The sequence below is a fragment of the Phyllostomus discolor genome, chromosome 8 (assembly GCF_004126475.2).
Source record: "Phyllostomus discolor isolate MPI-MPIP mPhyDis1 chromosome 8, mPhyDis1.pri.v3, whole genome shotgun sequence".
Classification (NCBI taxonomy): domain Eukaryota; kingdom Metazoa; phylum Chordata; class Mammalia; order Chiroptera; family Phyllostomidae; genus Phyllostomus; species Phyllostomus discolor.
This window is the reverse complement of record NC_040910.2, coordinates 4,574,502-4,598,762: the sequence shown is the minus strand read 5'-3', so window position 1 is coordinate 4,598,762 and position 24,261 is coordinate 4,574,502. Positions and strand designations below refer to the sequence as shown.

Sequence of the window (24,261 nt, the reverse complement as noted above, 5' to 3'; positions counted from 1 at the left end):
CACCCAAAGGGGTTGAAAACTTATGTCCATGTGAAAATCTGCACGTGAGAGTTTACAGCAATTTTCTTCACAACTGCGTAAACTTGGAAGCAACTAAAATGCCCTTCAACGTGTAAGTGAATAAATAAACTGCGGTGCATCAGACAATGGGGTATTATTCAGCACTAAAAAGAAATGAGCTATCAGGCCGTGAGAATACATGGGGGAACACTAAATGCCTATTTCTGAGTGAGAGAAGCCAATCTGAAAAGGCCACGTAGCGTATGATTCCGAGTGTATAACATTCTGGAGAAGAAAAACAGTTGTGAAGACAGCAAAGAGATCCATGGTGGCGGGGGGCTGGGGTTGAGGGAGGCAGGCACGGGGGTGTTTAGAGTGGTAAAGTCGCTCCGCGTGATACCCCAATGACGGACGCCTGTTACGATGAATTGTTCAGACTCCGAGTGACCCTCAACGTGTGTTACTGACTTGGGGTGATAATGCCCGGTCAGTGCAGGTGCATCAGCTGTAACACACGCACCCCGCTGCTGGGGGATGCTGATGGTGCGGATGGCGATGCAGGTACAGGGGCCAGGGGGTATGTGGGAGATCTCTGAATCTTCCCTCAGTTTTGCTGTGAATCTTAAAATGTTCTAAAAACTTAAGTCATTTAAAATAGACGAACTGCATTTATGTAGTGTGATCATAAGAATTAGACATGGCGTGTAACTACTGCATAGCAAGCCCTGAATCAATAGGGCTGTTATTATCGGTGTTAGTGATGATTAAATAGGTGGTTGGAGGGGTACTTCAGGGCTCTGAAGGCAATCCTGTCCTCTACCCTTGACCCCCACAAGGCAACATTTGCCAATTTTTTTAGAGACATCTCTGACGGTTACAACTTGTGGGGTTCTGTTGACATAGTGGTTAGAATGAGCAAGGGATGCTCCTGAATATTCTACAATATACAGTATGACCACCCCCACACCCCCAAATTATCTGGCCCCGAAGGTCACAAGTACCAATTCTGTGAGTCCCTGCTGTAGACCACAGGTCCGAATGACGTAGCATCCCCTCCCCCTCAGTCTCCTGTCTGTCCCTGTCTGTACGGTGGTCTGTGTGTGTGTGTATGTTAGTCTACAAGGCATTCGGGCATTTGAAGAAAAATGTTAATTTGCAAATTTTTAATGCTTTCAGATGCATTACATACTTATTCCAGAGAGGTTGTCTAGTCTAATTGAAGTAATACATCTATTTTTTAAAATACAGCCAGTTTTCTGTATATCTTTCTGAGTACAGTGGCTTCAGATTACATCAAAATGGGTATAAATATTTCCTTTTGAGCATTAGCAAATAAACATAGCAGCTGTATTTTTGACTTTTGTTTAAATATTTATAATTACTTGTGAACTCTGTCGGCGATTTCGGAGTCTTTGGCATATTTGTAGCATCTGTATTTATAAACAATAATTCAATTCTTATTTTAAATGCCGTAATCAATGAAGAAAATTGGTCTGTGCTTATGTAAAGAATATTTGAATATAAAAGACACTCCTTTGGTTTGTAAGCAAATGTCTTCTCTGGAAACTAACTTCTTAGTAAAAAACCCACCTGTACTTTACCAGTCAAATATTCCTGTTCCATCATAGTGAAAATGGTTGATCATCAAAATGGTTGACATAAGTGAAATATTCAGGAAATATAAAGGTCTTTCTGTAGAAAGGATCTTCACGATAGTCTCTTGGTGATGTAAAAGCATAACCATCTCTCACTTGTGTTTTTTCCTTGAAAGCAGTTTTCTTTTTAAAAATAATAGTGTGAATTTAAATTATTGCATTTGAATTGCCCACATATTTTATTCATCCTGTATTTGTTAATTTATTAAACATTTTTATATTTATATTTTTATTTCTAAAATTGTTCTGAAAATGAATTTCAAATTTAGCAAATAAAAATACAATATGCTTACTTAAATATGTGTTTAAGGCAAAAAAAAACAAAAAAAATTTTTTCAGTATAAGGGTGTCACAAATACTGCATGGGACATTCTTTTAATAAAAATATTTTTGTGTATTTGAAATTCAAATATAACTGGGCATCTATTATTTTATCTGGCAGCTCTATTTTGCATTCTCCTGGAGTAGACCCTCTTGTGTCTCATCTTATGGTGATGTTTCCCATTTTTTCCCCACTCTGTACCTTATACTCTCTGTAGAGATTTTTGCTTGTCATTCCTCTATAATTATAACATTTTCTGCTATAGTTTACATACTTAACACATAAAAACAAAACTCCCTTAATAGTTAAAATGCACTTAAAAATTTTTCCCTCGTGTAAATTATATAACAACTATTTGGGTACATTTTTGTAATTTTAGCTATTGACTAGGAAATTATTTGTAGTTGTCTTTATATAAGGTGATAACAGAGCCTTGGGCAGTGTGGGGTGCGGCTCCCTTGGCTGGAGCAGCAAGTGGACCGTGGTACGGCGGGTGGCATTCCCTGCCAGAAGGGCGGACCACGTGGCTGGGTTGCGGTTCCGGCTCTGGTTGGGGCGTGTAGGAGAGGCCCCCATCTGGGCATGGGACACATATTTTGACCAAACAAATAAGACTGCTTCTTGCACGTCTTGCAAAGAAATATATGATTTTCAGACTAATGTCTTGATCATTGGGGTGTATATTAGAGCATAATAGTCAGAGAGTTATAATCTAATCTGTTATTTCATTATTAAGTCTAGATTTCATTCTGAGGATTATGCAAATGAACCAGCACCTAGGCAGTGCCTGTAGAAAGCAGGAGTTGGCCGCCCCTGCTCTTCCGGAAGAACAAGAAACTGGCATCCATCAGTGCTCTACCAATGACTTAGACATGAGATATATATTCTTTGGCCTTTGTCTTACAACTGCAGACATATGTGGTTTTATTTTTCACATGCTCCCTGGCAAGAACAATTTTCCAATTAGTATATATTTTCACTTTGCTTTGGTTCAGATCTAGGCAGACTGTAAAGCTTGAAATTTTGTCATGAAAATCAGTTGAGGATGAGAGAAATCTTTGATCATCTTTGAAAACCCTCTAACCTTATTTATGATTTCTCCCCTTGGCCCATATCTCATATTGGCCATGTCTATAATAAAACTGTAAGCTGATTAATAAGACAAATGTTTACTTTAATTTAGTGATCACTGTGATAGAATTCTTTGAATTAGAACTTAAGTGGAACATTGTTGTTTTGTTTTGTATGTTTGGTTCTTGTTATATTTTTTTTACTACCTGGTAATATCTCCTCTGTTCTCCCACAGATGATTGATATGATTCAATACCATCAAAGCCTTTTAGTGGTCTGGGGATTCCTTAAGTGGCTGGCCTTGTTCCACACAATTCATAAAAACTTTCTGCCTCTACTGGACACTGCTATTCTTACAATTTAATATACTGGCAGCATCCAAATTATAATATGTGAACAAATTAGAAATAAATTTTCTGGACTTTTCTCCAAAGATTTTATTTATTTATTTTTAGAGAAAGGGAGAGGGAAAGAGAGGGAGAGAAACATCAATATGTGGTTGCCTCTCATGTGGCCCCAAGTGGGGACCTCACCCTCAACCCAAGCATGTGCCCTGACTGGGAATTGAACCAGCAACCCTTTGGTTTAAAAGATGGCACTCAATCCACTGAACCACTCCAGCTGGGGCAGTTTTCTGGATCTTTGAAGTACATCACATTTTGGTATATATGTATATTATCACATTGCATCTTTATTCGTATAATACATGATCTTAACTACAAAACTATTAAACAGTATTTCCCATACTTGAAAACTTTAATAAGATTTCAGTCACAGGTTTTTTATTATATTTCCTCCATTCCCATTTAACCCCCTTTTACACTTCTCCACCTGCACATCAGTCACAGTATTTTTAAGAATTGAAAATCAGTTAAAATCTTAGCGTCAGCCTGGTCTTTTCACTTATATAAAACATATATTTTATTTATGTAAAATGTACATTTACTTATACATATAAGGCATTTATTACATTTAATTCAAATAGCTAAGCTAATTGCTTACATTTTAAATGCGTTTTTAAGGACTTCACACTTTTTTATTATTTATTGATTCATAACAAACTCCTCTAATTGTTAGCGTCTTAACACAGTCTGACAAAGGAAAATTTTATACATGTTTGTTTGGAGATTATCCTCTTGAATTAAATTTCAAATGAATGTGGGTTCGAGCAGAAGGCTGTCAACCTGCGCCTGTCTCGTAATCCTGCTCTTCGTGCCAACTCAGTAAACCCCAAATGTGCTCACGGCACTTCTGAGCGTTTGCTGACATGCCCGTGGACAGCACACGACGTCGAGTAAAATTGGATGCGAGTTAAAGTGCTCCTGGGAAGCAACGTGAAGAATAACAGACAGGACGTTGTTTTAAACACATCAAGAATTATGAGTTTCAGGGCAAACCACTGACCTCTGCATTAAAAAATATTTCTTAAAGTACTTGCCAAATGGACTGTTATTATTATTATTTTTTCAGTTTTAGTCATTTTCTGCGGGAGGGTCCGTTCTTCCTGACACACACCATCCCCTCAGTCTGAAATCGCTGGCTAAATGGGTGGTCCAGACCCAGCACAAATACAGCCCAGCGACTTCCACCTCCGCAGCAGGCCGCCTCCACCTTGACACGGTGTTTGCGTTGCCCCGAGAACTTCATGAACAAATATGTATGTGTCTGGACCCCCTGGAGAAAGTAACTTGCCTTGGTGCAAACTGCTAGAAAAGTCTGGAACTTAAAAATGTGTTTCATTTACCACTGCACCTATCTTTATGGTGGAACGCAATGTCCTAATGGCTCTCAGGAAGAATTAAGTAATATTTTTGAGTGGGTGTTGAATAAACTATTCTGTTTCCTTTCATCTGAAAATGTGTAAGTGAGAAAACATTTCTATAAAATGGGAAATTAGTTAACAGTAATTGCATATTATTTAGCATCTTCAGCTCTCACATAATAGTCTGAGCAAAAGAGGCAAATGATGCACATTCTGAAAAGTCACTGTTTTTTTGTTGTGGGTATAAAAGTAGATTAGAAAAAATGGAAGGGATTATATCATACTCGAAGGTGAAATAACTACGTATTCACAGCTTTAGGATAAAGTCAAGTTTTAACTTTCCGTGTTAATGTAAGATGTAGGAGAGACGGAGACTGCGAAAACAGAAGACAGAAATGATTTCTATCACTCTTCAGAAAGCAGAAATATACACAGAGATATGTAAACAAGCAAATGTTTAGACAAAAAAATTACTATACTTCATGATTTACTAGCTTGATTCTACAGGCTTCCTCTAAATGCCTGAAGAGGAAAATATTTAAAGCACTGGAGCTAGTCCACTGGCAAGGAATCAGAAGTGGATCATGTTTCAGCGATTAAATAAACGGAGCGAGCAGGGCTGTCCGGCCGCGGAGGCCTCTGGTTACGTCCTCCTTTCTGCCCCATCACCGCCTAGGTTCCCCTGCTCCTGGGCAGGTAGGTTGGAGGCAGGGGGATGGTTGAATGCCAATCGGGGAAAAGACTTTCCAAATACTGGCAGCGTTGGCATGCCCGGCACGCTCCTTCCTGTTCATCCCTCCTTCTGCTTGGAATCGGGACGACGCGGAGACTGGGGCTCTAGAAGCCACCGTGAAAGCACGAGGCTGGAGCCAGAGCCTCAGAACGGCAGAGCCGCGCTGGATGGGCCAGGGTGACTTCGCGTTTGCGCTCCGCCAGGCAGCCGCGTCCTGCCAGCGCCTGCGTCACTCCCACCTCCGTTTCCCAGGCCCATGCAGCCGCTCTCTGAACTCCCTATCTAGCTGGTACAGCGGCTCTTCTTCAGGGCTTAAATCAAGCCACTATTTTCTATTTTCTCCATTGTGCCTCATCCAAATAAAGTCCTTACAAAGGGCGACAGCACGTTGTCAGCGGACCTGTTTTCCCTCGCTTGCCTGGGGAGCGCCCTTGTTAATTGACGTCGCCCCATCGTTCCCGAGGTTGCTGGAAATCCATAGTGTATGTTTGTGAACAACTCTCGTTAGTTCCTTTAAAGTGTTTCTCAAATCAGTTTTACGCCATTCTTATTTCTAATTTCATCATCATTATTGCTTTATATTTTATTGGTCTTCAGGAAACTTCATTTATCCATTCTTGACGTCATTTGTACCTCCTTCCCTCCATTCCTTTCGCAATGCACCTGCTTTTACTTAATCCATTTTTAACCACCAGTTTCAACATATGCGTCTAAACCCCCCAGTTTATCGTGCCAACCCCCATGCAAAAACGCTCAGTGGCTTCTTGTACCTGTCTTATACGAGGACTTCACAGTTCTCTTACTACTTGTTTTATATTTCTCTTTGGAATTAATTTCTGTAGGTGAAAAGAAAAGGGAAAATAGGAGACAGCAGTCAGTAGCTTTGGGATTTCTTTTTCGGAATAATATATTCATTTTCTAGGGCTGCTGTAACAAAGTGGGTGGCTTAAAAAAGCACATGTTTATTGTCTGCCTCATAGCTTCGGAGGCTGGAAGTCCAAGATCAAGGTGTTGGCCCGACCACCCTCCCTCGGAATCCACAGGGGGGAATGCCTCTCGGCCTCTTGTAGCTTCTGGTATTTGTGGGCCGTCCTTGGCGTTCCTTGGCTTCCATGCGTATCATTCCAATCTGCTTCTGTGTCCCACGGATGAGTTCCCCCTGGGTCTGGGTCTCCACATGCATTTGCCTGCCTGTATATGTCTGTGTCCAAATTCCCTCTTCCTATAAAGAAGCCAGTCATACTGGTTAACAGACCACCCCAGTGACCTCATACTAGCTTGGAAAGACTCCATTTCCAAATAAGGTTACATTAGGGAAGCCCGAGGTCAGGACATCCAAGGCGTTTTATGGTGGGACGCAATCCGGCCCATAACACACGATATTCTGCGTTTCTCCCTTTGGAAGAGAGACACCAAAGTATGCCGCGAGTGACCCTGCATCTGAACGTTTAAAGAGTTAGGAATGGTTTTGCATTGGTCAAGGAGATCAAGCTATGAGACTATCTGGAGTGTTGACATTTTTCTCCTAATTAAGCAAAATCTTTATGCTCAATGATGTTATATCTCTCACTCTTCTGGCAAGGCCTTCATTGTAAATAAGTCAATGAAAATTAATCTTTCACTTTAACTTAGTAAATTTCAGTAATTAAAACCAACCCCTTAGCCCTGGCTGGCATAGCTCAGTGGATTGAGCACAGGCTGTGAACCAAAGTGTTGCAGGTTCGATTCCCAGTCAGGGCGCATGCCTGGGTTGCAGGCCACAGCCCCCAGCAACCACACATTGATGTTTCTCTCTCTCTCTCTTTCTTCCTCCCTTCCCTCTCTAAAAATAAATAAATAAAATCTTAAAAAAAAACCCAACCCCTTGAGAGGAGTCAGTCAGAAGCAGTCAGAAGCAGCATGTTCATGCTACAGTAAAGGGGCTCCAGGTAGTGCCCCAGGGTGCCGAGTCCCACGGAGAGGAGGGGGTGCTCCGTACACAGTTTGTTGGTGCAGGTGATGCTTTGAAACCCAGCATGATTTTAACTGGTCCCCTGCGAAGGGCCTGAGTACAGAAAAGTGGGCGTGGCAGTGAAGCCATTTCTCAAGGAAGTGATTAGCATGCCTTCTGTCGTCAACTGCATCAGTGCGAAGAGAGAACACGCAGAACACACACGAGTGATTTCTCAGTGGTTTCTTTTCTTAGGAGGCTCTGATCCTTAAGTAACATTTTCATTTCCATGTGTAATCCTTTATAAAAGTGCAATCAATCCCATTAAAAGTCGGTGGTAGGCAAGAGGTGATTGACATCAGCTAGTTAGTAATATTTCTGACTAGTCTGTGAGATAGATGAAAAAGCAAGGTGTTTCCTGGTTAGTTATAGTGTAAGAACATGTAGGGACCCGGGAACACGGCAGAACGAGTGTTTGTGCAGGTTCCTGATAGCAGTTACTGAAAGAATATTAAGCCTGTTGTGTAAGCTCTGTTATGAATGCATCATAGAAGGAAATTACCTGCACTTGTGACTCTGAAGGTTATGATCCATGGCATGCACTCAAGGGAAGGGCTAGTTCAAGGTCCCCACAGGCCACTTAGCCACAGAAAATGAATGCTGAGGCAGCAGTATTCTGGAGTAGTTTAGCTAAACTTTCAACACTCAAAAGCAATAGAAAAATATTTGTCACAGTTCTGGAGGCTGGATATAAATAAAAATTAATAAATATATAAATAAATAATAAACATTAAAAATTCATATATGAATTTTTTGTCAGCCAGGACCGAGAATCTAACCCGCAGCTTGGGGCTGGCTGGGTAGAACCTTCCCAGTTCCAGCCCCCAGCAGCTGTGCTGTAGGTCGGCGACCCTCAGACCGCCAGAGACAAAGAACCCGGAGAGCCCCAGATGAGGTCAGTCCCTTTAAAAACACAAAGTGTATTACATATACCACAAGTGCAAAAATGATACTGTTAATTAAAGAGGAAATTATTTCCTAGGCAATCTGTCCACCAGGGAAACATTGGTGGAAGGAAAAATCGGAAACTCAAGCTCAGGCTCCAGATACTGGAGAAAGCCAAAGCCCTTTTTGCTGGCTGGGCAAGTCCACACCGCAGGGATGGCCCTGCTGTTTGGACCACGCACGACCGCCCGTGTCGTGGGGATGCATGCGTGCAGCCACAAAACAGCAGGAGCGAGCACCCCTTCCATTCCACTGGAGCAGAAATCGAAAGCATTTAAGGCAGAGACTTGAAAAATCACCTGAAAACAGCAAACAAATTCAAAGACCAAGCATCTTGTTTTTCTGGAAAATCAATAAAAAAAAATAAAATATTGGGGATGTGTTTGCTCTTAGACTATTTATTAAAACACCAGTGACGTGAAATAATAAACTAACTCATGGACACAAATGCCATTGAAAACAAACTTTAAATTTCCTTTAATTCTAGTCCACTCAGTGAGCACACGATGCTCAGCCACCTTATTTTATTTTGGGGGGAAAAAGGTATTTTGCATTTTCCCATTGAGGTCTAGTAAGCCAGCCAACACCACACTGATATCTTGTGTATATTTTGGAATTTAAAGCATGAAGTCAGCAGTGACTTGCCCAGGGTTGAAGGAAGAAAGTTATTTCAGATTAGGATTCTAATTAGATAAAAATCATTAAGAAAATAAGTAATTTGGTACTGTCAGCTAAATTCACAAAAGCTCATATTCATCTTTAAGTCAAAGGTTGAGTGTACAATGGCAAGCTGAAATGAAAAATTGAGTCAATTATTTAGATAATTTAGGTCTAAAATTGCTGGTATTTAGGGAGAGAATATTTAGTTAATGGGGTCATGATTTATGTAAATAAACGATCAACATTGACCAATTAACGACCTTTTCCATTTCACTCCAAATATACAGCATTATCTTAATGATTTCTATGGGAATATGTTACAAGAAATTCTCCATGTTAAATGAAAACCGCAAAAGATTTCATCAATCAAGCAATGTAAAACTAAATAGTTCAGTGCATTCCTTCTCTTTGTCCCCAACAAGGTTAAAAAAACAAAAAAGAAAAGAAAATGAAACAAACAAGCAGGACTCAACAAGAGTTATGTTGAATTCTGAATATGTCTGTTTTCCACATATTTTTTTAAATCTTGAAAGGACTCCTTTTTCTACTCATTTCTTAAAGTAAACCGTAAGGCTTCAAAGGGTAGTGTTTTCCACACATCTTTTTAAAAGCCATCTTAAAAGAATAGAACTGAGCTTCTGAAACCAAAGTCACCATAGTTGGCTCATTGGGTTTCTCTCCATGTTTGCCTCTTATTTTCACTGGTTCACTCTTTTCAGAACTGGAGCAGGGCTAGTAAACATTTACTGAAGATACTTTCCATACAATGTATTGACACACAAATCCCCATAACCCGACGCTTGCATTTATTCACTTTAACAGAAGGCTACCAGAATGACCAGGAAGGCCCTAACACTCCACTAAGGAAGTGTTCTGTCCCTGCCTTATCTTCAAAACCGAGTAACTCAGTGAGCTTCATACCTACCCTATGACATAAATACTTCCACTCTTCAGATTAGATATTGCAGTTCACAAAACTCAGAGAGCTCTCTCATTGGACAGGCAGATGGTGATGTCAGAGCCTGGATTTACATGCTGCTATGATAGTGCGTGTGCTTGCTATTTCTAATTGTTGAATGAAACACATTTCAGATAACAAACTTAGTAAGGAACTATGTGGGCGGGGAAAGTTTGGGCGCATGCTTGTGTCTGTCTCTCTCTGTCTGTCCGTCTATCTAATGGGAGGGTAGCTAGCTAAATCCTGAAGTCGTACTGAGCAAAGTTGCTAGCCTCAGGTTGAAACTCATTTAATTTTTTTTATTACTATATCCCAATTTATTTATTCCTCCTTCAGTGAACATTGTTCCTATGATCCAGCTGTACACTGAATTCTTCAAGCATTTTAAGGCTGTGGTTCACACTTACATTAGAATTACCAGGACAGCTTAAATAAAATGCCAGTGTCTTGAAAAAGAAGTGGATTTAAAAACCATCATTTAAGGACCTACAACCTATTATTTTCCGCGTTCCTTCTCCTTAAGGGCTGAGGGCTGGCATGGACGTGGTCCCTACCTGCGGCTCCCTTGATTTCGTCTTCCCCTCTGGCGCAGCAGGCTCCGCCCCCGAGGGATGTCGGCCGTTCTCACGCGCATCTAGGTCCTTCTTCCTTGGAGCTTCCACCTCGTTCTGTCTTCCTAGTGCTGCTGCCCTTCCTCTGCCCCGTCCCTCTCCACTCCTTCCCGATGCTCCTTTTCCTTCCTCCTCCCTCTTCTCTGCCCCCCCCCAATTCTCCTCTCACTTTCCGTTGTTTCCCGGCTTCTCTCTGCCCCTTTCCTCTCCTCCTCCTCCTCCCCTTTCTAACTCAACTGCTTCTGGTTCCTGCTCCCACCTCCTCTCTTCGCCTTCCTTTCTTCTCCTGGGTCTCCTTCTCTGGCACCTTCCGATCTTTCCCGACGTGTCGGGCTGGGCAGCTAAAAGGGGTCGAGTCCGGACTCTTCAGAAAAGGTGCCTGAGAGGGTCAAGTTCCATTTTCAGAACCTGGTTGATATACACTGGGAGATACGAGTGGTACAAGTACATTCATAATTTTTGTATCTTATACAAAAATTCACCATTCACAGTGGAGATTGTCTTTTTTATTATCCTGCATTCTGTACATATTAACTCTCTCACCTTGGGTAATCTATCAGCCAGAAAACTGGGGAATTCACAATGTTTAAACTGAATTTTTATGTTTGTGCTTCCAGAAAATGCACCTCTTAGAAGGTCTGGCTAGTAAATGTGTTATCTAACGATTGTATGTAAGGTTAAGTGTTTATAGAACTTCTGTAGTAGAAATGGTCAGCTCACTGTCCATATGCAGCTGGTCCTCGCCACATGGGCACATGCCCACTGAGCTTCCCGACAACGTCAGCAACATCTCCTGCCCAGGAGCAAGGCTGGTTCGGCCCCTGGCTGCACAGCAGGCTTGGAGAGATGGGAAATGCCTGTCCTCTCACTCAAGGAGGAGAGGTAGGTGTTCCTGAACCAGTCACTGATGGGGCTTGGGATAAAAATATCCCACTCTTCCCTCAGTGATGAGATGACTGAGACTTGCTTGTTCTTTACTGGCTGTCTGAATGTTCTCAAGGGGTTAAACTTCAAATGCCCACAAAGAGAAGTAGATCATACTTTACAAAGGAAATAGCTATGTGTCATCAGAAATCTGATTTTTCTCTTGTTCTCCAAGCAGTTTCCTTTCCTCCCTCTTTCCCTTCCATTCTCTCTCTTTTCCGTTTTTCCTTTTCCTTTCCTTTTCTCTCTTTCCTTTCCTTCCCTTCCCTTTCCTTTTCTTTCCTTTCCTTTTCTTTTCTTTTCTTCCTCCCTCCCTCCCTCCCTTCCTTCCTTCCTTCCTGCCTTCCAGAGATCAAGAATAGATAAATATCACCATTAATATTTTAGTTGCAAATCCTTCTCTCCCTAGTCCTAGTTGTTTGCACAGAAAGATGGCTGCACCCCTTGGATGTATTGCTGAGTAGGGAGACAGCACAGAAGAGGAAAAGTTACCTTTTTGCAGCTCTCACAGCGTGCTGTGAGAGCTTTCCTGGTTTTGTGCTGCTGAAGTCTGGCATGATCTTGGTTACTACAAAAGTGTTTTGATCACTCAAAAAATAAAAACATATGCATGAAATAAGCATAAAGGAAATTTATAAAACCAAATGCATAATGCAAAGCATCACGCTGCCCCGTGGCTGCCTTAATTAACACACACACACACACACACACACGCATGTGAACATGCTCAGAGCTCTGGCTTAGTGGTTCTTAATAGTCCCAATAGAGGACAGATGGAAACAAGTGTCATTTTCATCTAAGTTTATGTATTTTCTAATTTTATTTGCTGGGCTTTAAGACTTTCACTTACTTTTTAATCTTTGACTTCACCATTGCGTTGTTAAGATAAATGAATTAAGCAAATTCTGTTTATAACAAGCATGAAATCTAAACTGTGACTGTCCCCCAAAAGTTTACTGTTGAGCTTGCTTTTCAAAGAGAACCAGTCCAATCAGAACTCATTCGCTTCTACCTCTAGCTCCTCTCTCTGATTTTCTTATATTTTTTCCTTGTCATTCACGTTCGACTTCTTAGGGTGGGGATCTCCCAAATTATCGAATACTGCCTTTTTATCAAACGCTGCTCCTGACATCCATGTTGTCTCCCCCCGTACTTCTGAGACCTTGTTCATTTTGTACTGGTCTCTGTTCAAGTATCACTCTGACTAATTGGACTTGGTGCAACTTAATTAATTCCAAAGCAGTCAATCTAACAAACATGGATTGAATACCTCACATATGCTAAGCGCTGTACTATCCACGAGGAGATTACGATCTTCTGAGTACAATGCCTGTAAGCAATGCCCCCAGAGTGTATTCAGTGAAACAATAGAATTATGACCATATGAAGCGTGGGGAGGGATACAGAGGAGGGGGACAAAGGCGATTTCACAAGTGACAACTTCTTCAGCATGTGAAGCACAGTTATAATTGTCTTAATGTGCTTCTCGAATCATTCCATACATTTTGTTATTTCTCCATGGATGGATTTTTATTCTTATTCAGTGTTCTATTTTCCTGCTTCTCTGTACACCTGATAACGTCTTGCTGAATATCCGATATTGTGTGAATTTCACTTTGTCAGATGCTGTCTATTTTGGTATTTCCAGAAACGTTATTGAGCATTGTCCTTGGACGCAATGCAGTTTTTTGGAGACAGTTGCACCTTGTGGGTCTTGCTCTCAAGTTTCATCCGTCCGTTTCAGAGCATTGTTTCAATTCAGCGACATTTTTTCCTACCCCTAAAGCAAGGCCCTTCTACAGACACTGCCTGATGCCTCATAATTCCAAAGTTTTCCCTCTGACTCTTAGGAGCTGTCACTCAGGTAGTTTCCTCACGTATATGCTGATCAGACTCAACCGAATGCTAAAGGGGACCCTTGGTAGATCTCTAGGGTCTTCTCTGCTCAGTTTTCTTCTGTCTGAGGCTCTGCACGGAGCCCCCTTGGCCTCCCCAGACACCCCCTGTCTCCTTCCCTCAGAGCCCCGGGAGCCCTGGCCATGCTGTGGCCAGTGCTGCGGCCAGGGCTGCGGCCAGGGCTGCGGCCAGCTCACTTCTGCTCGGGCAAAGTCGGAGCTCTGTCTGTTCTCCAAGTCTCAGGGACCCTCATCTTTTGCTGTCTGATGCTCAATAACTCAGAATTCCCCCATGTTGCCCATTTTCTTAATTGTTTTAGGCAGGAGACAAAATACAATACCTTTTGCATCTTGATTTAAAAGTTACAGCCTATTCTGTCGCTAATTCTTTTTAAAATCAGTACTAATAGGGAAAATGTGTGAACTAACTGCAGGACATATTTTACAGTGACAATTCAATGATTTTGGACGAATCTGTCTACACAGGAGCACGACCAATCACTTCCTTGTTCCACAATGCTCTCCTTCCCCGTCACAGGTCCCCTGCTCCCCACTACAGATCAGTGCGTGTTGTCCGGATTTCACATAAGTGTAATCATGTAGTACATAGTATTCCATGTTTCGCTTGTTTCATTAGCATAATCATATTAACATTTATGTTTGCTGTGTCTACTAATCATTTCTGTTTATCACTGAGTGTGATGGCATCAAATGAGTGTAACATGGTTGTTGATTGACATTCGGTTATTTCCCGTTTAGGGAGCTACGCCGTTATGAGTGGCCACACACAGGTCTGCATATGATTATTTTATGTTGCTTTCACTCCTCCCAGTTACAGTTTTTACCCAAGAACAAATTCCTCCCGGCTAACATTCTGACTCAGGAGACTTCCGAAGAGCACTGAGTGTTTTCCTCCCGGTAAACATTTCACAGTGATCACTCGTGGGGTTCCTGTGGCCACGCCACTCCGCCGTCCTTAGGAGAAGCCCTTCAATTACAATTCCTGGATGTAATTTAGACTCTGTTGAGTTGTAACATCTGATTGCAACTGTGTTCTTTCATTTCAGGCACCAGGCAACAGTTTGTTTGTATTTATTTATTTAGTTATTTATTTTCTGAATTGTTAATCAAAATATAGAAAATAAGCAAGCAAATCATGATGATTTTCTGCAAATACTAGCTTTTCTCTTTTTTCTCTTTCGAGAAAAATTGGGTAGTGTTGGTGGCAATGCAAACAGCAGTCATTGGTCACGCCCAGATAACGCCATCTGCCTCCCCACTGACATGTGTCAGTACACAGCACCGTCAGGGTTCCTGAGCGTCTCTCCTGGTATAGGGTTTTTAGTTCCTCGAGCGTTTCCTTTCATACACACATCACCATTATGAGTATGTCCTCAACGTGACTCCCTTTAAAATGTTTCTGTTTCTCACAGAAGGGCCTTACATTTTACAAGTGTGAAGACTGTTTTATTCATGCCTACAGTCCTCACCGCATAGCGCAAAAGCTAGCAGTGTGTACAGCTCCGTGTGTCAGTGGTGAAGAGTGAAATGAGATAGAGAATTACCTGAATGCTCTGTGTAAGAAACGATGTTAACTGCATTTTACCGGCCATAGCATGTTTCTGCGGTAATGTCCACGGCCCCTTAAGGTAAAAGCGTGCCGTCCATCCCTATACTACCTCACACACTGCGTGTCATTAGTTCTTACTGTACTCCAGTTCGCCCTCCGCTTCCCGGGGTCCAGCGCACACAGACTTACCCCCAAATCCCCCATCAGAGAGGTAGGGTCGTGTTTTTGTGCCGACAGAAAGCACAGGGTACATACAACCAAAAGGGAACTTTTCCAATGGAAAGTAAGAGAAAAGATGGGGAAAACCAGGGCCAGCTTCTAACATACCCGTAACTGTGACCTCTGCTGCTCCTTCTTATATGAGGGGGAATCCCCAAAACCCAGATTTATTTATAAAAATCAGGTATTTATTCTTTCATGTTTAAACTTCAGTCACCTTCAAAGTGCTCTCCATGTGATGCAAGACACCTATCGAGATGTTTTTTCCACTGCTCAGAACAGGTTTTGAACTAAAGGATGCCTTTTAGTGCTTCTGCTGTTTTTGGTGTCACTCCTTTCCCATCAGCAAAGTGTTTCCCTTCAGGGACTTTTTTCATCCAGGGAAACAAAAACAAGTGGTTCCAGGTGAGATCCAGTGAATAGGGAGGGTGGGCTGTTTTCAGTCAAAAACTATTTCACAGTCAGTGCTGTGCGGGCAGGTGCACTTGTAAATCATCCATCACAAAATTGGCAAACTTGTAGAGTCTTCAGAACAAAAATTCACTTAAGCCACCTGGTTAGCATAGCTCAGTGGATTGAATGCAGGCTGTGAACCAAAGTGTTGCAGGTTCGATTCCCAGTCAGGGCACATGCCTGGGTTGCAGGCCATGGCCCCCAGCAACCACACATTGATGTTTCTCTCTCTCTCTCTCTCTCTCTCTCCCTCCCTCCCTCCCTCCCTTCCTTCCCTCTCTAAAAATAAATAAATAAAATCTTTAAAAAAATTCACTTAAGCCAATCACAGCCTCTCCCAACAACGCCAGCTGGTACACTGATACAGATGGGTTCCTAGAACACTCCCCTAGCTGGGAAAGCCTGTATTCCAAGGGGCCTGCCTTCCAGAAGATGATTCTGCTTTTTTTTGGTCCCGCTTCGTACATCATCACTTCATTCTTCGTAAAAGCAACATAACCTGTCTCCTGCTATGTACGGAATGGCTGTGACCGCAATTGTCTCCTTCTTTAAACCGCAGAGCTGGAGCCGGCCTCTGCTGTGCTGGTCGGCGAGCCGGGAGAGGACCCCGGGCGGACGGGCTGCTCGCGGAGGAGGACGGCGGCGCCTGCAGCTGGCAGGTAAGAGGGTAAGAGATTCGTGCACGGAGCTGACCGTGTACTTGAAGGAAACACATCGTACGTTGTTGAAGAGAATACATTTCTCACGAAGATCATGAATTCAGTGGGAATGGTGTTAGTCCTAGTTTTTTTTTTTATTACATGGTAATCTTAAATTATATTTCCTGGCTTTTGAAAGTCCCTATGGTAAACCATTTGTAGAAGATCATCTAATATAATCCTATTTGTGATGAACATAAATATATCACATTTCTCGTATTATGAAAATACTGTGAACTGATCTGAGGCCCCCTCTTGCCGCAATTAACAGTGTAAACACATAAGAGGGAGGCAGCGTGCGCCTCGCGCTCTCCACCTGATTGACAGCGCCTCCACCCCAGGCGGCGTGTTTCATGCTCTCTGGGCGTCACACGCGCTCAGCACGCAGGCCTCGAGGTCTTTGATGTTTTAGGGTGGTTTAAAGTGCAATCAGCTCCCACTGTGACTAATTTTAAAAACAAAACCAAAAGAAAGTGTTCACTTATTTGTGTGTGTGTGTGTGGAAATAATCACACTGGCGACTCTCTCAAGCACGTTGTGAGTGTTGTGTGTAATAACGCGGTCCTGCCAGATGGGAAGGTGGAAAGAGCTCCTTTCCACGGAGGATGGCTTGACAGATGACCGCTGGCCCGGCCTGGGCTCCTGCACGGGGTCCAGGAGAACGCTTTTGCGAGGAGTGCACTCATGCACACATCAATTATTAATTCCGACCTGAGGCTCTGAGCAAAAGAAAGCTAAAGATAATGTCATGAAGATGAATGAATTATTCTCATTTACAGGTTGGGGAATCGTTTCTTTGTTCAGTGACTTCTTGACTACACGATATTGGGTTTAATGACCAGTGGATGGGAGAGTTTTAAGTTAAGGAGAATGAATTACCGTATGTCAGGGAGGGCACTGGGGTTTTCACAAGATTATCAGGTAGAAGACCTGTGTTACTGTGGGGTGCTACTGAATCCCTTCAGGCAATTTCTTCAGGTGATATCAGCGAAAACATGGCTCCCCTCTTCAGATAGATTTCTTGGGTCCTAGTCTCTGCTTATTTGTAACAATCAGTTAGCTGTCTGATCATGGAAGTTATGTTTATATGAAAGTTCCTTTCAAAGTAACTTGGGTTAAATTGTCCTTTATTCACTGAATGCCTTTTGAATTAATTTAAATGCTTTGTTATTTACACTGTCCTTTTATGTATCATTTCAACTGAGCTTCCCCAAAAGCCTGTGGGCTTTTCGGGTAGCACCGTCATCCACATTCTGCTCACGAGAACACGGAGTGATGAAGTGGTTGGATGACGTGTAAAATAAAAAAAGTCAGGTGGCTGTCCAGGATGATACTGTCAAAGAGGTATAATGCGACCCAAAGGGTGAGTCGCGTGTGCAATCAAACATTTACTTGTGTGTGCTACACGAGTGGGCGCTGACTCCTGGTGACCCCATGGATGCACGATGTCCACCCTGTCCTGTCCTCACAGCCTTGCTCTGCTCCTGGACACTCAGCCCGCGGCTCCTTTTACAGGGACCATCCGTCTCCTGTTTGGTCTCCTCTTTTCCCACTGCCTTCCTTCTCTGTGCTCAGCATTGTCCTCTTTCCGAGAGAACCTGCCTTCTCATGATGTTCCCGGAGAGGACAGCTCTGTTTTGTCGTCTTCTTCCCCTCCCCGCCCCCTCCTCCTCCTCTTTCTTCTTCTTTTGCCTCCAGAAGTGTTTTGAGGCTTCCTTAGATCTAGGACCAGCTGGTTCACCTCTCCGGTGGTCAGGATTCCTGCAGAACTCTCCCCCAATCCCATGTTGCAAAGGAATCAAATTTCTAATGAGTCTTCTTCCCTATTCACCTTCCATAGCCTCAAGGAACAGGTGAAATTAATTTTAATAGCACATTCCCTACTACATCCAGCATTCTGTTATTTAAATGTGTAACCATCACAAAACTGCTACTGATGTATTTTATATTCTTTTTTTCATATTACATCTTCAAAACCTTCTGTGTACTTTACACATAAAACACATGTCAGTTCAGACTGGTCATATGTCACGTGCTCAGTAGCTACTTGTGACAAAGTGGCTACCTTATTGGACAGCGCATGCCTAATGTTTGAGATTCTTAAACAATTTTTTTCTCACCGTTTCCTTTATAGCCATGCAATCCTCGGAACTCTCTCTCCATTCTTTCTTTGGGTCTCCACACCCAAAACTTTAATTCATGCGTCTCATCTTCACCCAAGTAACTGCAGAACCTTCCCCGCCGAGTGTATTTGCCCAACTCTGACCTTGAATCCGTAATTTCTGTTAGGTTTAAAGTATGATTTTAGGTCCAATAGTGGAATGTGCTCATGTTTTTCTATTAAAATGCAGAAAATGAGATTGTTAGAAAAAGGTCAGAGAGCTATTATTTCTTAGATTACTGTTCATATCATATATTGTGAAATTCTTTATGATGCGGCTAACAATTTACATTCTAAAGTGAGTATATTGCTATAGGGTGTATTTTTAGGTGAAAAAGGAAATCCAACTGATTCTTACTGGAGAAAAAATACATTTATACATAGAGCATCGAAATTAGGTTCTTCTTTGTTAAAAATAAAAAGCATTTTATTACCTAAGGGAAAAAACATGTTTAAAAATACTGTGAAGTTTCAGCTATGATCAAAGTTAAATAAATGTGTCTTTTCAGGCATTAAACTCTATCTTCAAACTGCATACAAAATGAGAGCGACCTGAGGGATTTTTTTTCAATGAGAAAGACCCCGGTAATAGGATAAAAATGGAAATGGATTTTATAGCACTTCCCAAGGCTTATATTTGATAAGACTTTATAAAGAATTTTGAAAGATGAAATACACTGGCGACATCAAAGTCCACACACACACAGCAAAGGATTTTCTGCTATGAAGCGTGTAAATTGGATCGACGTAGCAAACGGGAATCTCATTTCTTAGATTCCTCAGATTGCGCCTTACAGAAAAAATAATTAATTCGATTTGATTAATATGATTGAATAGTTTAAACCTTTTTATTTAAACAAGGTAAAGCAATTATTTTGTCATTTTCAAAGCTTCCCTAAATAGTCAGCCTTTGCTCTCAGAATTTATTGGAACTGCATGAGCGTGTCACTGTGTGTTAGAGACCGCAGGCGTCCGTGCTGCCTGCAGACAAACTCTTTCACTCAGGACACTGTGTTAAGTTCTGGGTTTACCTTCAACACAGCGCACGGAAAACAAAGCTAAAAGATGCGGGTCAGGGTGTGAGAGGCAGGAGTTTACGAGGAGCCCCTAGTTCTCAGCGCTGGGGGGGTAAAGGTCGAGCAAATGAAGAATTCGGGCTGAGATGCAGTCTTCAGGAAAGACCACCGAGTGGGTGCACAGGGGCTCTGGAGCTGGCCTCGTTGAAGACCGAGGGCAAGGGTTCGACCACCGGGCGAATGAGTCCTTGTCTCCTGAAAGGGGCAGAGTGATCTGGGCCACACAGTGCACAAACCAGCCTCTTTAATATGACACAGAATGTGATACAACACAGTACCACGCAATGCAATACAACAATACAGAACAAGTCCATAGCACTGTCGTGACACCAAGAGGTGTCACAGGAAAATGCCCCTCTTCCTCACCTTTCCCTGTCTGTCCTGTTGCAAGCTGCTGACGTGCTTTGAGGAGTGCGATCAATCCTTGTAGGAATCCTCCAGTGTAATGATATATTTTTATATTTCATAAAGGTAAAATGTCATATTGCTTGATGTCTATAGTTTCCACTATCATTTTCTTAAGAAACACGAGCACAGGTAAACCACGAAGGTTAACAGATGTCTACCCTACAACTTATTACTAGGATGTTTTCTTCAAACATAACATAATGTTGTGTTTTTTAAAGCAGACATGAAAATAAGTGTCTGCAGTGTGTAGTGAACAGGGACATAATTATCCACTGTATTTGCAAAAGATTGCAAGTGAAGCAATGACTCCAGAAACATAGAAAAGAATTTAAAACCAAATCAGGGTCATTTCACAAATAAAGATACTGGTTATTTTAAACAACTACTGGAATCTCATATCAAAATCTAATTCAGGTTAGGAGGGAAGGAGGGAGGAAGGGAGGAAGGAAGCAAGGGGGAAAAAAGAACAAACAATGAAAAGGCTACAGAATCTTAGAAAAGGAAAAATCACTTAGTAGCAAGTGCACAATAATGCTAGCAGGTGAAAACACAGTGAGTAAAATACTCAGAAAACCTGCAGTAAACAATAAATGGAACGAGTTCCATCATCCTCAGATGGTGCAGTCAGATGGGGTGTTGCATGCTGGAGCTTCCGGCCGGGTCCTGGACGAACAGCCAGCAGGGAAGCCCTCCCCACCCCGTGGTGCTCCGGGACGGTGCCACTGTCATTTGTACAGGATGCAGCGCACTCGCTGCAGCTGAGGGGCCGCGACCTGGGCCTCCGGAGGCGGGCTGCTCTGGTCCGTCCGCCACATCAGTTTCTCCAGAGTTAAAACACTAAAGTAGGTGGTTTCTCTAGTGTGAAAATAATTCTTTAGGAAAGAATTATTAAGGCTATAAATAACATCTAGTGTATTTTTTGAGCTTTAGTCATCCATGATTTTTTTAAAGTCGAAAATATTAAAAACAACTTCCAAACACCCTTACATGGAGACCTGTTTCCGTGTCGTCAGTCTGTCGTTTCTGGATGGGAAAGGGGCAGACAGTCAGGAGTCATGAAGACAGGAACACCCCAGAATCTCTTGTGAAGTAAATAAATAGTGCCCCAAGGTATGAAAACAGCCCCCAAGTACAGAAAAGCACGTATGTTATTTTCGATCCATGAAATTAGAGGAAGAAAATGCCAGGAGACACAGAAATCGTGTTTGAAAGACAAGTATTGCCTAAGATTTCACACGGATTAAAAAGAACAACAAAAAGGGAGAAAAGCGCAGACAGGAAAGGGGCGGGGTGTCTGGAGGGACAGAGCAGCATCTGCAAAGAAGCTGCGCGTGTGTCACCATTGCCTGCCCTCCATCAGCCAGCACACACATGGCAACGCGCAGACCCACAGCCTCGGGGCGCAGGACGGAGGCGGGTTCTCACTCCAGAGCCGGGCCTCCTCCGCAAAGGCGCCCAGCACACTCCCTGAGCTCTGGAACTAGAGAATGAGTGTTTGTTGTTGACTATGGCTCTGCTTGACGCTGCCAAGGTGAGATAATGTTCAACAAGGCATTTACCATCAACACTGGAAACCATGAAACTCGATTATTTCTAATTGTGTGTAGCTTTGAGGAGAGTGGAACATGAAAGAGAACCCGCATTGTTTCAACGGATAGCAGTTCTATTAAACCAGGTACTGAGTGCTGGCTTCGGCTGCACGTCTACGAAAACTGGAACGATACGGAGGAGATGAGCCTGGCCCCTGCGCAAGGATGACGGGCAAAACATGTACTGAGAGCACTTCCATATTACCTTCTTTTAGATGTTCTTTCACAATCTATTCTATTCCTCTTCTGGTGGTTAATTCCTTGGAAGAACTGCAGCCTGAGGTTGTCCCTCTGAAAGACAAGGTTTAGGGATCCCTGTCCACCGCCCCTCCGCCCCTCCGTCCTTAGCGCCTGCTCCCTGAGGTTCTGTGATGGTAGAGATCACATTTCACTCCTGGGGTGGAGTTAGAAAAGAGGTGGATACCATGTGCCCAGCCACATAATTAACGAAACCTCCTTTCTGAAGTGGAAATGACACTCCTCTTCCTCCAATCTCAATGTATTTATTTGTTCAGTTGCTGGGACTGATTGTCAGCCGATGCAGGTCTGGCCCAGGATGTCCTGGCGGTGGGACAGGCAGGCCTGGAGGCAAACCGGGGTGGGAGGGGTGGGAGGGGAAGAGAAGGAGACGGGGGCTGGGGGAAGCGAAATGAAATGGGAGGGGACTCCACCTCCACCTGGCAAACTCCGCTAACAGGAGACCCTCTCCCTGTAGGATTACCAACCACTGATCCTGATCTTTATTTCAGATGCTGGTTATCACCAGCATCTGGGTAACCTGGGAACCCCAACACTGGAAGAAATATTTTTAAAACTACTATGTCTTGAACTAGCAAGTAAAAGCAAATGCTATGAAGGAGCATTTCTTATCATGTAATTTGGGTAATGTTGAAGATTGGATTCGATGACATATCCAAAGCCATTCAGTCTATCAGAACTAGCCTGCATATTGTTCATTTTAATCTAATTCTATGCCCAGAGGACTATAAAGGTGACCCTACCCCATATATATGTATATATACATATATGTATATATATACACACTACATGCATTATTTTAATGCCCTGATTGTGATAGTTACAACAACTCAAACTCAGTAAATTAACACTGGGGAATAAGGAAGAATATGGAGACGCTCAAGCCATCACAGTGTATCTTATTTTTTAAACACTTTATTAGTATATAACTTACGTACCACAGTATTCACCCATTTAGCTGAGCAATGGCTTTTAGCACAGTCACAGAGGTGTACAGCCATAATCTAATCTCAGAACATTTTCTTTTCCATACAAAGAAGCCTCACACCGGTCAGCTGTCATTTGCATTCCTACCCGACTCACACCCCCGGCCAATAAGAACCCACTTCCTGTCTGCTTGTCTGTTTATTCTGGACCTTTCTCATAAATGGAATCATGCAATAGTCTTCTGTTTCTTGGTTCTTTCAATTGGCATAAAGGTTTTTTTTGTGGTTTAATTCATGTTGGACAATGTATCTACAATACATTTCTTCTTATTACTAAACAATGTCCCTCCCATTTTATTTACCTGTTTAGATTATGTCTGCATTTTGGCTAGAGTGCATCATGCTGCACAGCGGTGTACCTTGAAGAATGACACAGCAGAATGCAGACAGACTTTCCACGCGCTGCTCTGCCTCAGGCAGAACCCATTTCCCCACATAAATCTGTTGCAAACGTACAAGTCGTGGTTTTATTAAGATACGGTTTGACTTCCACTCGATAGGACCCATCTGGTTTCACTTCTTATAAAGTGTGTGGGACCTAATGCCACTCTTCAAAGACTTTCTTATTTTTGTCCAAGTATTCTGTGATATAGTAGGTGTCTGAGAATTTTTTTTTAGTCTAGCATCTAATATTTTTCTGAATCCTAGATTTGTTAATAGTGGCGAGCTATGATTTTCCAGAAGTTAAAAGCAACAATCTCACACAGATATGAAAGTAGCATGCGCCAAAATTGTACTCGAATCATGAATAAGGGCACCGTGCACCACGTAGTAAAAGTGGCTTCAGGGGCATTTTGGAAAGTGGGAGTTTATAGGCATCAAATGAGAGGATGTGAGAGTGACATTCTGTCAGTCACCAAACTGGGCAAGGACAATAGGAGCATAATCTTTGGGACTGTCTTTTCTTCTCAACAAAAATATTTGGGTGAAGATATAACTAGGTGATATCTTCTCTCTCATTAACCTGTAAATACAGAATCAAACCCAAGTACATTTTCCTAGAAAATAAAATAATTCATGCAAGTTCCCTTGTAAGACACTGAAAAATATCCCGACACGCTCACCTTATCTTTCTTCTGACTTTTGGACAATTTTCCTTAATTAATGCTGTAGGAAATAGGTAGATATAACTAATGTTCAAAACTTTGTTTCTGTTGATTTTTTTTTCATTTTTATGTTGTATTCTTATGTGTTTTGGTAATCATTGAAACAGTAATACCATATTGCCTTGAAGAAAGCTATTTTATTTTATTTGCTAAGTTTGCATGACTTTTTCTATATTCTAACTGTGTCTTCTTGGAAGTTTTCATTTTACCA

General features: G+C 42.2%; 1 non-coding gene across 1 annotated transcript; it reads left to right on the top strand.

The window, feature by feature from the left end:
- Positions 1-21,793: 21,793 nt before the first annotated feature.
- LOC114504373 lies at positions 21,794-21,900 on the top strand. The gene has a single exon (XR_003685150.1). It is a non-coding gene; the product is annotated as a U6 spliceosomal RNA (small nuclear RNA).
- Positions 21,901-24,261: the final 2,361 nt, after the last annotated feature.